Here is a 6,441-nt window from a genome sequence, read left to right as displayed (position 1 = left end):
AGAATATAAAACAAGCACAAACCAATAAAAGACTCAGTTGTTTTAAAAAAGGAAAGAGCAATAAGTAAATTTTAAAAAGATATTCCAAGCACTTGGGAGTTGAAAAAAATAAGTAAATAAAAACCAGGAGACATAAAATAAAATATAAAATGAGGTATTAAAAACATAAATGCTAATGATAAATTTACCTCTTAAAAGATAGGTAATTTCAAATTAAATTTTAAAAATCCAGTTGTGACCAGGTACAGTGACCCATGCCTGTAATCTCAGCACTTTGGGAAGCCAAGGCAGGAAGACTGCTTAACCCAGGAGTTGGAGACCAGCCCTGGGCAATATAATGAGACTTTGTCTCTATAAAAAAATTTAAAAATTAGCCAAGTGTGGTGGCACATGCCTGTAGTCATAGCTATTCAGGATGCTGAGGTGGGAGCATTTCTTGAGCCCAGAAGGTGGAGGTTGCAGTGAGCCATGATCATGCCACTGTACTCTGTCCCAGGTGACAGAGGGAGACCCTGTTTTAAAAAAAAAATCCAGTTACATGCTGTTTATGAGAAATACACCTATACATGATCATAATGGAAAGATGAAAATAGTGAAATGTAAAAACATATGCAGGCAAAGATGAACCCAACAACTCTTTTGCAATATTAATGAAAGGCAAAATAGACTTTGAAACAAAAAGGACTTTAAGTAGAAGTAACAGCCTAGTTCACTAGAAAATAGAGCAATTCTGAATACATATATGTTAAAAGCAAATAATATCCTGAAAAAAATTCATAAAGTAAAAATCAATAGTGTTAAAGTTGAAATGGACAAATTATCAATTGTAGTGGGAGATTTTGACATAATTTTCATCAAATGATAGATTGCATATATAGAACACTACAAACAATAAGTAGGTGAAGGAAATTGTTTTCAAACACCCACAGAGTATTTTAAAAATTTATTTAAAATATTTATGTATCATAAATGTGCTGTTTTTTCATGTAGAGTTCTTGCAATTCTCTTTTGCCTTTTCTAGAAAATAATATACATGGAATTATTCTGTATATTAACTTTGGAGAAAGGTTTATTTCTCTTAGAATAATAGAGTTGAGATTCATTCATTTATTGCATGCATCAATACTTTATTCCTTCTTATTGCTGAATAGTATTTCATTATATGAATGCATCACATTTATTTATCCAGTCCCCAAGTGAGGGACATTTGTGTTGTTTTCAGTTTCTGATGATACTAACACATTTGTTTTAAAATTACCACATTTGTGTGAATATGGGTTTTTGTCACACTTACATAAATGCTAAAATGTGGGGTTATTGAGCTGTATGCTAAATATATGTTTGACTTTATAAGGCATTGTTTTCTAGAGTGGCTGTGCCATTTTGCATTCTCTTCAGCTTTGTATGAGAGTTCCTGTTGGTTTGCATCTCTGCTAGCACTTGGCATTGTCAGGTTTTTTTGTGTGTTTGTTTTATTTTACAGGCATTCTGATAGATATGTAATTGTAATTTTAATTTCATTAAATAAAGTAAAAGATAATTTTATATTATCTTTTAAATATATTACTGGATTCAAATTGTTGAGAATCTTTTTTGTTTATATTCATGAGAAATAGTGCATTGTAATTTACTTTTATTGTAATATTTTTGGTTGGTTTTGGTATCAAGGTAGTCCTGGCTTCATAAAATGAGTTGGGAAATATATACCCCTCAACCTCAGCTTCCTTTTCTGCAATAAATTATGTGAAATTAGTATTATTTGTTAAATATTTAGTAAAATTTACCATCTGGGACTACAGTTTTCATTTTTGGAAGTTTTTAAATAAAATATTTAATTTTCTACTAGATGAAGATATAGACAATTTACTATTTAGTGAGTTCTGGTAATTTACATTTTTCAAGGAAGTGGTCTATCACATTTAAGCTGTTTAAGTCATAGGCATAGAGTTGTTGGTACCATTAGTCTTTTAATATCTGTGGAGTCTGTAGGAGTCATCTCTTTCATCTCTTTGATGAAAGACTGTGAAGTCTGTAGGACCATCTCTTTCATTCCTTATATAGTTAATTTGTGTTTTCATTTGTTTCAAAATATTTTCCAAGTTCCCACTCTACTACTTGTTTGATTTATGGTTTATTTAATTTTCAAATATTTAGGTGCTTTACAGATTTTTTTTTCTGTTACTCGTGTTTGGAAAGTATAATGTATAATATATACAAAATACGATTTGATTTTTTCTGAACTTGTTGAGGTGTTTTATGGTCTATGTTGGTGAATGTTCTATGTGCACTTGAGGAGACTATGCATTCTGCCATTAGTGGGCAAGAGTGTTCTACAAATGTCAATTAGGTCAAGTTGGTTGATAGTGTTGTTCATTCCTTCTGTGTCCTTACTGATTTTCTATCTACTTGCTCTGTCATGTCCATTACCTGTACATACACTGGAACCTTTCTAGAAATGTTATAAAATTTGCTTTCAAAAGTCATATATATTTTAATAAACTGAGAGGAGAAAAATATTAAATTATATTTATTCAGATACCCAACCATTTCTTTTGCTTTATCCTCATTCCTAAGGTTACAAGTTTCCCTTTGTTATAACTTCCCTTACGTCTTGTTTGAGTTTAAATTATTTTTCTGAACTTCTTGAATTTTTTCTGTAAATTTATGTTTTTCACTGAACTTGGAAGTTTTTCATCCACTATATCTTCAAATATTTTTCTTCAACAATCATTTTTTTCCCTTTATTTCATAGATGCCAATGACACTATTACTAGGTTTTTTGAATATTGTTATTATATTATCTATAGGCCCTAGACGCTCTGGTCATTTTCATTTTCAATCTTTTCTCTCTGTGATTTAGACTAGACAATTTTTATTGATCAAGTTTTAAGTTTACTGACTTTTTCCTCTGTTATCTCTATTCTTTTATTGAACCATCTAGGGAATTTTAAAATTTCAGGTGTTGTATTTTTTATTTTTTAAATGTCCAATTTTTCCCTTTTCTTTTTCCAGTAGTTTCTATTGCTCTGTTAAGAACATCTTTATTTCCATTAATTTCAAGAGCGTTCACCTTTGCCTCATGGAGCATGGTTATAATAGCTACAATAAAGTCTTTATTCCAACATCTGGATCATCTTAGATTTGACATTTGTTGATAGTTGTTTCTCTGGAAAGCAGGTCCAACTTTTTATTTATTTATTTATTTATTTATTTTTTGTTATTTGTATGCTGAGCAATTTTGCATTACATCTTCAAAATTTTGAGTAATGTGTTGTGAGACTCTGCCTCTTGTTAAAATCCTCTGAAGATTTTTTGTTTATTAATAAATCAAATTAGGCTCAGACCATGAGTTCTATCTTGCCTTACACTGGTGCTAGTTTGAATGTCATTTCAGGGTTTAAAGTCTTTATTGTGTTATCTGAAACAGTCAGGGATTAGTGTAAGACTTTGGAGCTGATTCACAGATCAATTCTTAAAGCTTTTGCTATGCTTCTTTGGATGTGTTCCATACAGGCAGAGTTTGGGGGCACACCAGGGAATTTTCTTCTTCACTGCTTATTTATTTATTTTATTTTATTTTATTTTTTATTTTTAAATTTTCTTTGGAGGCGTTGAGATCTGCTTGATTTATTCTTATTATTTAATACACAATGACACAACTGTGATTCCAAGGTATGCAAAGTGTGCCTTCCACTGCAGCTAAGGAGAGGGCAGGAATGGTATACCTGGGGATGGTGTGAGTCAGGAATGACAGGGAGGCGAGGCGGCCATGATCAGGGCAGCCTCCTCCCCAGGGCTAGGGACAGGGGAGTGGCCTGAGGAGCAGGGACCAAGGGTAGCCAAGGGCAGGGGAAGTGGGTGGAGACCTCCTGTTGGCTTAGGTCTAGAGCTCAGAAGTGCCACATGGCTGAGGGGGTAGTGGCCCGGGAAGGACCAGAGGCAGGGCCAGGAGAGCACCATTTCCTGGGGGGCTGGGGGCAGGGAGGTGCCCTACGGGAGAAGCCAGGAGGGACCTCCTGCCCCTGGGGTGGGGGCTGGGCTGGAGCAGGCTGCAGCAAGACCTGAAGCATGCGCAGGGCCGGAGAGCCTGGCTAGCTGGGCTGGTGTGTGTGTGTGTTGGGGGGTTCCCAGGGCAGCCTGGCTCAGAGAGCAGTCCAGAGTCTGCAGGCGGTGCCCAGCGAGAGGCCGCAGACCCCTCAGAACCTCCCCTCCTCTCTCCCTGGAAAGGAACTGGGGAACCTATAGTGCAAATCTGTGGACCACTCAGTTACAGAGGGAGGCTGTGCCCAAAAGTGGACACTGGGGTGCGCCCCCTTCACCACCTCGGCCTCCACGACTGTCCTCAGTACAGCCGCTTCTCAAAAGAGTGCAGGCTGTGGATGCCACCCTTGATCTGGGCCGACATGGTCTGCTTCTCAAACTTCAGCTCTCCTGAGTACATCAAGGATTGAATGACAGGCTGCGGCCGGATATCCTGGTAACTATGTTGGATGCCTGCTATGAGATAGGACACGAACTTATGAATGGACCTTTTGTCCTGGATGGAGCCTAAGACACATTGTGGGATCTTCACATTATTCCCCTCACCGAAGTATCATTTCTGGCTGCTGCTGCTCTTCTCCATGGCATCCAGTGAGTCCATGCCCCGGTACTTCTTGAGCCGCACCCTGTCTGAGAAGTACTCACCGGGGGCCTCCGTGGTGGTGGCCAGCAGGGATCCCATAATCACTGTGGAAGCTCCAAGGGCCAGGGCCTTGACCATGTGCCCTATGGTCTGGATGCCGCCATTGGCTATGATGGGCACACTAAAGCACAGGGCATACTCAGCCACCTTGTACACAGCAGTGCCCTGGGGCCAAGAGCAGGCCATCACTTCCTGGGTGATGCAGATGGAGTGGCAGCCCATGCCTATGCGCACGCAGCCCGTCCACATAGCGTCAATCAGGTTTTTGGCCTGGGCTGCTGTCATCCCAAACACCTGGAGGTGGGGGTACTTCTGTTGGATGTAATGCACCATGGCAACCTGATACACCGAGTTCCCTTGGGAGGAGTCCAAGACTGTGACGTCTACACCCACCTGGGTGAGCAGGTCCGGGGGGTATTTGTCATCCTTAGGGGTGCCCACAGCTGCTCCACACAGTAGCTGCTTGTGGGAATCCTTGGAGGCCAGAGGTTAGTCTTGGTTCTTCTTCAGGTCTGTGCAGGCGGTGATGGCCACCGGCTCATGGCTATCATTGAGGAAAGACAGCTTCCCTTTCTTGCTATGCTGCAGGATCTCATTTGCCTCTTTCAACATCAAGCCTGCTGGAGCTAACACCAGCTCCTTCCTTGGCATCACCACCTCACTGAGGAGGGTGGTGTGGTCCTTCTCAGCAAGAAAGTTGATGTCTCTGGAGGTGACGATGCCCACCAGTTTGCTGCCCATGGTGCCCGTCTCCGCGATGGGGATGCCTGAGAAGCCTTGCCGCATCTTGGCCTCCAGCACATCACCCAGAGTGAGCAAGGGGCTCAGCGCCACGGGGTCCATGATGAAGCCCTGTTCAAACTTCTTGACCTTCCGCCCCTCGTTGGCCTGGAACTCTGGGGTGCAGTTGTGGTGAATGAAACCAATACCTCCCATCAGAGCCATTGCGATGGCTATGTTAGCCTGTCACAGTGTCCACGGAGGAAGGAGATCAGCGGCATCTTCAGCGTGATCTTCCGGGTCAGGGCTGAGGTCGGGTCCGCCTCATCAGCTACGAAGTCTATGAATCCTGGGAGAATCAGGAAGTCGTTGCAGGTGAGGCGCTCGGCCCTGGCAAAGAGCTGCTGCGCGGTGAGCCAGTTCTCGGGCACGTAGCCGTTGCCGCTCATGATCAGGTAGGCCGCCATGCTGCCGCCAGACCCTTCGACATCCGCGCGTGTAGCCGCTGCTGCTGCCCCTGCTCTGCGGCCACGCTGCAGCTGCGAGCCAGGCGGGCCCGCTTCTCTCTCTCTCTGTCTCTCTGTCTCTCTGTCTCTCTCTCTCTCTCTCTGTCTCTCTCTCTCTCTGTCTCTCTCTTTTTAAAAAATAATTTTCTCTCGCAGAGTCTGCCTCCCCGGGGCCCCTTTTTCCAGTCCCTCTGGCCAAGAGTCCTCTGTCTAAGCCTTCCACGCAGTGGCACAGTTCTGTGTTATTAGATATACCCGGGGGATGAAGTAATGAAAGAAAAGACAGAAAATAAAAATGGAAATTCCTTCTACAGTCTTTAAACACAGAGGCCCCTAGAGGCCCATTTTCATGCTTCCTCTGTCCAGAAAGATGGATTTCTAGGGCTTACATTCATGCTGCTGCCTCTACATGCACTGAAGCTGGTCAGTGAAGCTGGCCTTGGGGCATAGGGAGAGAAAAACACATTGGGATTTCACCTTCAACCTCCACTTTCCACCTCTTAGAGTCCCAGTTTCATAGTACTCTGACAG

The 6,441-nt window shown here is 41.9% G+C and overlaps 1 pseudogene; it reads right to left on the bottom strand.

Annotated features, from left to right (window-relative positions):
• Positions 1-4,342: 4,342 nt before the first annotated feature.
• Positions 4,343-5,871, bottom strand: LOC104667751 (annotated as a pseudogene).
• Positions 5,872-6,441: the final 570 nt, after the last annotated feature.

Source organism: Rhinopithecus roxellana, chromosome 14 (genome assembly GCF_007565055.1).
Source record: "Rhinopithecus roxellana isolate Shanxi Qingling chromosome 14, ASM756505v1, whole genome shotgun sequence".
Taxonomy (NCBI): Eukaryota; Metazoa; Chordata; class Mammalia; order Primates; family Cercopithecidae; genus Rhinopithecus; species Rhinopithecus roxellana.
The sequence above is the reverse complement of the archived record's forward strand: the minus strand, read 5'-3'. Positions and strand labels throughout refer to the sequence as shown.